The sequence below is a fragment of the Ictidomys tridecemlineatus genome, chromosome 15 (genome assembly GCF_052094955.1).
Source record: "Ictidomys tridecemlineatus isolate mIctTri1 chromosome 15, mIctTri1.hap1, whole genome shotgun sequence".
Lineage (NCBI taxonomy): Eukaryota > Metazoa > Chordata > Mammalia > Rodentia > Sciuridae > Ictidomys > Ictidomys tridecemlineatus.
In genome coordinates, this window is record NC_135491.1 from 17,392,355 (window position 1) to 17,402,424 (window position 10,070).

The following is a 10,070-nucleotide window of genomic DNA, read 5'->3' on the forward strand; positions in this document are numbered from 1 at the left end:
TGACAGAAGCATAACACCAATTTCTAGAGAAACTTTTTATTTTTTATTCTTTTGGATGCCACGGGAATTAAACTAGTGTTAGGCAAGTGCTCAACCACTGATTTTACATCCCAAACTCAATAAAATCTCTTTTTAATATACTAGCTATATACATTATATTTCATGTGTTATGTGACTGCATATTATATTTACTTGATTATCAGAGAATGTGGTCATGGTGGACTCTTGTGATTCTTGGGTGGCCTAGTATCTAACTTTCCCCCTACCTGGGAGGCCTTCATCTCCTAAAAGAAAGCCCTCCTCATCCTGTCAAAAGAGTTAATGGTTAGATCCTCTTTCAGTTTTCCATGTACCAGCTTAACTGCTCTAGCCTGTTTGTTCCTATATCTGATTAATCTTGTAATTATACCAAATTTATAATAAGATTCTTAAACATCTCTTAAAGTATTATTGTCAAAAGTATTATTGCAGAAAAGAGAATGGTAAAACTTGTAGAATAAAAACAACTAAAAATTTTTGGCCACTTACACTTCTGCTTAAAATGGAGTAATAGGGATCAAATTAAATTGTCTGAACAAATTTGTAAAATGAGCTAAAATGTATGACACAACAGTCTTGAAGCAATGCAGAGCAGGCAATAAAAGATTGTGACCCTTGAGAAGAGAAGCAGAGAAGGGTGACCCTTAGCTGACTGCCTGTAAAGGTTCTAGGCTTCAGTGCAAGGAGCAGAGACTGAGCAGACCTCATCTTCCTTAAACTGAGAAGGAGCGAGGAGTGCACAGAAGGCAGGACCCTTTGAGTTCACAGGGTGTAGTCCTGGAGAGGAGAGAACAGGCCTGGAAGGGAACTGCATATTCTGTAGAGTGTGTAATGATACAAGATGTGCAGGAGGAAACTCCCTGAGGGGAGAGGAAGAAACATCTGAGACTAGTAAAGGGAACAATCTTCAGAGCCACAGTGGCCAAGGAACATGGATGGTACCACTACTGAACACCTTGTAGTCAGTGGGTACTGGGAAGAGATTGTTACTTTAGTTGCAGGGAAAGATTAACCCTAGAACAAATCCTTCTTTGAAACTGACTAAAAATGATTAAAGGTGTGAGGCATGGTGGTGCAGGACTGTAATCCCAGCAGCTTGGGAGGATGAAGCAGGAGGATAGGGAGTTCAAAGCCAGCTTGGGCTGGGGATGTGGCTCAAGTGGTAGCGCACTCGCCTGGCATGCGGGGGGGTGCTGGCTTTGATCCTCAGCACCACATAGAAATAAAATAAAGATGTTATGTCCACTGAAAACTAACACATAAATATTAAAAATTTCTCTCTCTCTCTTTTTAAAAAAGAAAAAAGCCAGCTCCAAAAACTTGGTGAGGCCTTAAGCACTTCAGTGAGATCCTGTCTCTAAATAAGATGTAAAAAAAGTGCTGGAGAACTGGGTGCAGTGACCTAAGCTTGTGATCCTAGCGGCTTGTGAGGTGGAAGCAGGAGGATCTTGAGTTCAAAGCCAGCCTCAACAATTTAGCAAGGAGCTAAGCAATTCAGACCATGCTTCTGATGAAATATAAAATGTGGCTGGGGATGTGGCCCCGTGGTTAAGTCCACTGAGTTTAGTCGATGTTACAAAAAAATTATACATACATTGATGGGGAGGAGACTTAGAAGAATGAAGCTATTAGTTACGTGCATTCTTGAAAGAATTTTCAAGAATATCTATAGAAATATTTATATTCCATTAATGCATTCCACTATTGTTGTGTATTTTTAAAAAATTTCAGTTTAAGAAAAAAAAAAAGAAATGTACGTATTCCAGAACTCAACAACAAAATTAACATTATCTGTTAGCAACGCTTAGGATGTGGCTCAGTGTTGGAATATTTGCCTAGCATGTAGAAGGTCCTGGGTTCATTCCCCAGCACAAAAAAAAAAAAAAAAAAAGAAAAGAAAAAAGAAAACAAAACATATCAGTAAAAATCATAAGGCATGTAAAGAAGCAGGGAAATATGTCTCATAATGAGGAGAAAATCAGTAAATTAAAACTAAGCCATAATATACATAGATGATAGAATTGTAGGCAAAGATATTAAAACAGCTCTTATAACCATATACTATGTGATGTACGTGCTAGAGGATATTAAGCATTTATGTATAGGCATGAAAGAGAAAAATACATGTATTTCCACTTTAACTTCTGGCAGTGAAAAGTCAACATTTGAAGTGCAAAAAAAAAAAAAAACAAACCAATGGCTAGGCATAATAACAGATTCCTGCAGAAGACAACGTTAATGAAGATATACATATTATTTATATTTTCATACCTTTTATGACTAAAATATGTGCTGAGAACAACTTGGTGGAGGAAGGGTTTATTTTGTCACATGGTTTCCAAGGTGCCCATCCATGGTAAACAAGCACCCTTGACCTGGGCCTGAGGTGAGATTGAACATCATGGCAGGAGGGCATTCCTGAAGAAAGCTGCTCAGCTGAGGCAGATCAGGAAGGGGAGAGAGAGAGAGAGAGTGAGCACGTATCTAACAGGTGCCAGACAAGAGAGAATCCCTAGGGACACACCCTCAGTGACTAACCTTCTCTAGCCATGCCCACCTGTCTTCAGTTACTACCAAGTAGTCCATTGAAATTATGAATCCATCAAGTGGATTAATCCATGGAGGACGTTACAGCTCTCAGAATCCTATCTCTCACCTCTGAACATTGCTGCTTTGCCCAACACATGAGCATTTCAGTGCACCATTCCTAGATGCAAACTGTAACAACACATAAAAATATTAAAAACTACTCCAATTGAAATATTGAGATGAAAAGATTGAAAAAGAACAATGAGAGGAAAAGATTGCAAAAAGTATCAGCAAACTGTGAGAGAACTTCCACCTGCCTAATACACATGTAATTGGAATCCCCAAAGGAGAAGGGAACACAGAAAGATATTAGGAGGGGCTGAGGATGTGGCTCAAGCGGTAGCGCACTCTCCTGGCATGCGTGCGGCCTGGGTTCGATCCTCAGTACCACATACAAACAAAGATGTTGTGTCCGCTAAAAAATAAATATTAAAAAATTCTCTCTCTCTCTCTCTCTCTCTCTTTCTTAAAAAAAAAGATATTAGGAGAAATATTACTCAGAATATTCCAGATAAGATGCAAGTTACAACCCTTCCAAATCCAAGTATCTCAATGAATCCCATGCCCAAGAGAAACAGTTTACTACATATGGTGATCAAATTCTCAAAACCAGGGACAAGAAGAAAATCTTAAAAGCAGCCAGAGAGAAAAGGCCGTTTACAAGAGACAATGCAGCACATTTTTAATTGGAAGCAAGGCAAAGAAGAAAGCAGTGGAAGCCTGGTGGCGTGGCGGCGCACATCTATAATCCCAGTGGCTTGGGAGGCTAAGATGGGAGGATCACAAGTTCAAAGCCAGCCTAAGCAATGGCCAGGTGCTAAGCAACTCAGTGAGATCCTGTATAAATAAAATGTAAAAGAGGTGTGAGATTAGGGCTCACATGTATTGGTTGAGTGCCCCTGAGTTCAATCCCTGGTACCCCCCAACCCTCAAAAGAGAAAACAGTGGAGAAAACACATATTGAAAGTACTAAAAGAACTAAAAAGTTGACAAAAATATCTTTCAAAAATGAGGGGGGAAAAAAAGAAAAGACAATTTCAGATATACAAACCCTAAAAGAATTCATTATCAGCAGATCTGCATTAAAAAAAAAAGTTTCAAAAATCTCTCCAAGTCGGAGGAAAAAGATGTCAGATTTGAATCTATAAAAGGGAATGAAGAGCACCGGAATGGGAATAAGTATATCCACACTTTAAATTATTAAAATATCTCTGAAAAGATTATCGGTCAGTTTAAAGCACAAAATTGTAGTATGATATACAATACACATAGACGAAAAATATGTGAAACAATAGCACAAAGGCTGGGAGTGGAAGAATGGAAATACATTCTCTAAGGTTCCTACACTGTTGGACAGGGAAATATGACAGACTTCTGAGAAACCTTGGTCTGATCCAGTTTTTTCCCTTTTTAGGTTTTCATTCTAGGGAATGACTGTAGCATGTATTGGGATTGCACCATCCTGAGAGAAGGAGGAACCAACCAGAAGAAGGTGTTTTTCTTTTAGCGGCCCCTTTGGAGCAGGGTGTTCTTCAGTGCTTTATCCCCTTGAGTTATGCACCCCCTGTTATAAAAGCTGGAGTGAGAGGCTTTCTGGGCTTCCTCCTCGATGGTGCAATTGGGGCACCCAGACAGGACTCCACTACCCAGGCCAGCTTTCCTGGGCCTTGGGGACAGTTTCACAATGACTCTTAGGCTTCTATTGTTCCTTGCTGCCTATCTGCAAGCAGTAGTCTACTTCAGGTAACCTGTGTGTGGCAGTGTCTGAGTTTAACAGTGCACAGTGAACGTGCTTTCCAGCTCTGTATGAAGTGTCACAAAATTACTTGAAACACAACTGATAATTTCAAGAGTTATCAATGGTCACAAAAAATGATGAAACAAAGATGTATAGTCAATAAGCCAACAGAGGAGGAAGGAAATGAAATAAAATAATATTCAATTGAAAGAGAGATTGAAAAAAATGGAAAAAGAGAACTAAAGATACATGCACTGAATAGAAAACAGGAAAACAGCATATTTAAATTGTACCATATCACTGAATTACATAAGAGGTAATGGCCTAAACATCCTAATTAAAAGACAGAAGTATTCAGATGAAATTAAAAAGTATATGCTAATCATAACAAGCACGTGGAGTTTAAAAGCCAAAAGAAGGGGGCTAGGGTTGTGGCTCAATGGTAGAGCACTCACCTCACATGTGCAAGGCCCTGGGTTGGATCCTCGGCACCACATATAAATAAATAAAATAAAATTATTGTATCCAACTACAACTACAAAATAAATATTAAAAAAAAGTCAAAAGAGGGGCCAGGTGTGATGGCCCATGCCTGTAATCTCAGCACTGTGGGAGGCTGAACCATGAGGATTGCAAGTTTGAGGCCCACTCTCAGTAATGTAGCGATGCCTGAAGTAACTTAGTGAGACCCTGGTGCCGCCCTGTCTCAAAATAAAAAATAAAAAGGAGTGAGGATGTGGCTCAGTGGGTTCAATCCCTGGAACAAAAAAAAAAAAAAAAAAAAGTAAAAAGAAAAAGATGAACTATTCCTTTCTTAGAGAATTGTCATATTATCAAGCAATCCTACTTCTAAGTGTGTGTATATATATATTTAAAAATAGGGTATCTAAGAGATACTTGCACATCCATATTTGTTGCAGCATTATTCACAGTAGGCAAAAGGTAGAAGCAACTGTACATTAATGTATGAACAGATAAACAAGATGTGATATATACATACAAGGGAATATTATTCAACCTTAAAAATAAGGAAATTGTGATACATTTACAAAATGGATGAATCTCCAGGATAGAACAGTAAGTGAAATAAGCCAGTCCCAAGTAGACACATACTATGTACTTCCATTTTATGAGGTACCAGAAGTAGTCAGATTCCTAGAGATGGAATATAGAATGATGCTTGACAGCATCTTGGGAATGAGAGAAACAGGAACTTGTTTTTTTAATAGGCACAATATTTCAGTTATAAAAGATGAAAATGGAGGGCTGCTCAGTGGCAGAATGCTTGCCATGAACCAGTGAAGCACTGGGTTCGATCCTCAGCACCACATAAAAGCAAAATAAACAAAATAAAGATACCATGTCCATGTGTAACTAAAAAATTTTAAAAAATAAACAAATAAAATAAAGGCATGCTGTCCAACTACAATTTTTTTTTAAAAATTATTAAAAAGATGAAAATGGATCTGGAAACTGGTTAAAAATATTAATATATTTAACATTATGCAGAAAACATGGCTACTTCTAGACTATAGAACCCATTTCTTTTTTTAAAAATATCTTTATTTACTTTTTTTTAAAATGTAGTGCCGAGAACCCATTTCTAATTCTGGAAATATGTCTCCAGGCTTAAGAAGGATGCGTGGGATGAGTTATGCTCTTCCTAAATCTGTATGTTGAAGCCCTAGTCCCAGTACTTCAGACTGTTGTCTGTATTATGAGTAGGGCCTTTAAAGAGGTAATTCAGTTAGAGTTTTGTAGGGTGGGCTTTAATCCAATTAGTCTTGTGTCCTTATAAGATTTTAGGACACAGATAAAACAGAGGGATGACTGCAAGATGGTAGTCATCTGAAAGCCAAGGAGATGGACCTTAGAAGAAACCAAACCTGCTGATGCCTTGATCGTGGACTGCCTGTCTCCATAATGGTAAGAAGCTAAATTTCTGTATTTTAAGTTACCTAGTCTTAATGTTTTATATTGGGAACCCTAGCAAATGAACAGTGCACCTGTTCCTGAATGATTTCTGGACACCACTCCAGTTGCTACAAAGCCCTCAGGGTGAACTGGAGCAGAAAATCACCACTCACACAGCAGGGAAATAAGACTCATCAGAAACAGTGACCCACAGCTTGCCCAGCCTTCTAGTTGGACAGTCCTGTGAGATGGGACTTCCTGCTACTAAGCTTGGGGAATTTCTTATTCACTTTTGATAATAAACACTTGATTAGCCTTTACAAATCCCAACAGACCTGCCAGCAGTCGTCACAAAGAGCCATTACAGGCCTCACTGACATTTAAGGATACCCTGAAGGTTCCCCATCACCCCACAGTGACCTCATGCAAGACTTTTCCTTTATGTTCACCAAGGCCAACTAATCTCCCTCTGTCCTGCTAATGTGTTTCACACTAAAACCCTGACTTGCTAAATCAAATATGATGTCTCCTTAACATTCTACAGGCAGCTGAAAGCATCCTCCCCAAACGCACATGAGAGAGAGCCTTCAGTGGTTCCCAGTGAGAACACATGTGCCCCATGACACAATCCAAGACCCTCCCTAACACCTGCAGTGACCTCTTATTCCATCCACACTGCCATGTGTAAGATCTCCTTGGCATGGAAGAGGAGATTTTACAAATCTGCAATTACTTAGGGACTGGTTCCTGTGATCCTCTCCCTGACCACCCAGGATACCCTCAGTGATCCTCTCTGACAACCCCAGCCAGTCCTATCTGGTCTGCATGTTGCTTAAAAAGTCACTGACAACCCTTAGTGAACCACTTTAACAGCCCACCTGCCCTGATGTAGCCAGTGTCTGCCAATGTGGCTTTGTCAGTCCTGACATGGCTCCTCTGTCTCAACCAGACCCCTTCACCCATGACACATTCACCATTCTTCCATAATAACCCCAAATATTCTAGCATATCCCAAAACATCCTTCCTTGCCCTCCTCAGTGTGATGGAATCATCTCCTCACCCTCTTGTCAGAATGCCTGTCTGCTCTGCCCAATCGTTATTTCTTCCCTCAAACTGTGCTTGTCCCAGTATACTCCAGTATACTCTGAGCAACAGAGCCAATTATCTCTGTACCCGCTTTACCCATGACACCCTGTCTCTCCCTCATCCCTGCACCATTCTTCCTGTCTAGTGATGGTGCACAGCAGGGGATAGAACTCATCTCCCAGTGGAGCTTCTGCCCTCTTAACTCCTGGACCAGATCTCCACCCAGCATCCATATTAGCTGGATACTGCTTGAGGCATTTGGCTTTTTGCTGCCAAGCCTTGGCTTTGTGGTTTTTTTTTTTTTCAGTCATTGATGGGCCTTTATTTACTTATATGTGGTGCTGAGAATCAAACCCAGTGCCTCACACATGCTAGGCAAGTGCTCTACCGCTGAGCCACAACCCTTGGCTTTGTTCTTGGTCTCCTCCATGAATATCCACAATCCAGGAGGAAGTGTACATTCCAAATAGAACTGAATCAAATTTAGGTACCGAATTGGTGTGTTGGAGAATCAGGTTGTCAGAATTGCTTGGTTGGTGTGTGGAGCAATCTCCCCACATTTCCTGGTGTTGGTCTGTTGTTTGAATAGTGAGCAAGAGTAGGAAGAAATTTTTTTTTCCAGATCTCAAATGATTTGTCTCTTCAAACACTGAGGAGCAAGTGTCTCATTCATCATAAATAGGTATTTACTGCTAGATTTTCATGGTATAGATAGATGTGACGTGTCCCCACAAACTCATGTGAAAGAGACTGAGGTGAAATGATCGGGTTATGAGAGCCTTAGCTAATCAGTGCGCTGATTAACTGGCTGGTAACTGCAGGCAGGAAGGGTGTGTCTCCAGGAGATAGGTCTCTGGTGTCCCTAGTGAACAGAGCCCTCTTGCCACACTTTCTTCTGCTACACTCTTTTATGTCACCATGGGCCCAGAGCAATAGATTTGGCCATTTTCAGACTGAGACCTGGGAAACCATGAACCCCATATAAACATTTCCTCTTCTGTGTTGTTCTTGTTGGGTCTTTAGCTCACGGTGGAAAACAAACAAACAAACAAAAAAACCGACTAAAACACAGTGTTTTGTTATATTATTGCATGTATTTGGTAGTTAGTTCTTGTGGTGAGAATGAGGTCACTTCTTTAGCAATGACATCAAGATTATAATGAAGAGTGGCACAACCAACAAAATAATGGCTGCGATGGACAAGTAGAAGGTTATTTCAGAGGTCTTGGCTGCCTTGCCATATTGTCTTTTTTGATTGTAGTTTGCCGTCTGAGTTTCAGGGGAGAGGAAACAGAAAAAGATAAGCATGAAAGGGTATATGAAGCTGTGGGACTGTCAGGACCCAGTGTGGGGTCTGAACCTTAGCTCAGGTTCCCTGGATGCGATGGAGAACAGGGAAGAACCTGAGTCAGGGTCAGGGCCAAGAGGGAGAGGGAGGATGTGGTTTGGCATCATGGAGATTCCCACCTTGTATGAAAAGATCAAGGCTGGAATTCCTAGGGGCCAGAAGCAAATGATAGCCACGATTGATAAGATTAAGTAGTCATCGGGCTTCCCTCCGTCATGTCCTGCCATCCTTGAGATTATCGGTCATTTATTCAACCACCTGGTGGGCAGAGAGTGGGTTGGGTGAGTATGGCTTCTGGACTCTGCCATTCCTTCCCATTCCCTCACTTTTTACCCTAATGCATTTCTTCTTGGTTCCTATAAAATCTTCATTGTCTCCCTTTAAACTTCTCATTATTGACTTCCTGTAATTCCCATTATGTCCTCTCTAACCTCTCTCTATGCTTGTTTAAAAATCTTCATGTCCATTAGTACTCCCCACTTTCTGGTCCTATAATCTGTCTCTCTCTCTCTGTAACCTATTTTCCTATCACTTCCTCTAAGTTCTCTACAGTCATTTTGATGACTCCCACCATGGTTTTTCATTTGGCTCCTTCTACTGTCCCCCACCCCAAACCCCTGTCTCTGAGGAGTCTTACTCCCTCAAACTCAACTGATCTCTTACAGCATTTTTTATCTATAATGCTGCCATTGTCCTGAAGGCAGCCTCATTTTCGCCCTGTAAAACAAACTGTAAATAATATCCACACACTATCACTTTTAATCTGTAAAACCTTCATTATAAATTAATTACTCCCCTCTAAATCTCTCCTGCTATAAAATAATGCTCTCACTGATTCTTATATAATCTCCCCCACTTTTCCCGGTGAATCCTTCATTGATCCTGCTCTAACCCTTTCCTACTAACCCATAAACTACTCGGTTGCCCCACCCTAATCTTTGTCTACTCTAAGACTTTCTTTGAATACTGTAAACTCTGACTCCTTTTCCCTTATTATCTATCTAGTCTATTCTCTGACCCCTTATAAATTGGTGTCCCGTGTCCCTCTAACAACTTCTTTCTACCCCCGACCAGCTTCCTGATCTTTTCAACTACTTCTCCATCTACCTTGAATAGCCTCTCTGTTCTAATCTGTGCCCCTTCCAAATACTTTTCTATGCGCTTGTTAACAAAATCCTGTCCCCATCATTCCCCACACCCCTTCCCCTCCTCCCGCTCCTGCCTGCTCAGCTTAAAAGTTACCATTAGGGCAGCTGGATCTGGCCTTACTTGGACTACACAGAAGCTCGCATAAGTCACCGGCAATTGCCATGGAGACCAGGCAGGCCCCACCTCCTATCCCGTTTTTCTACTTC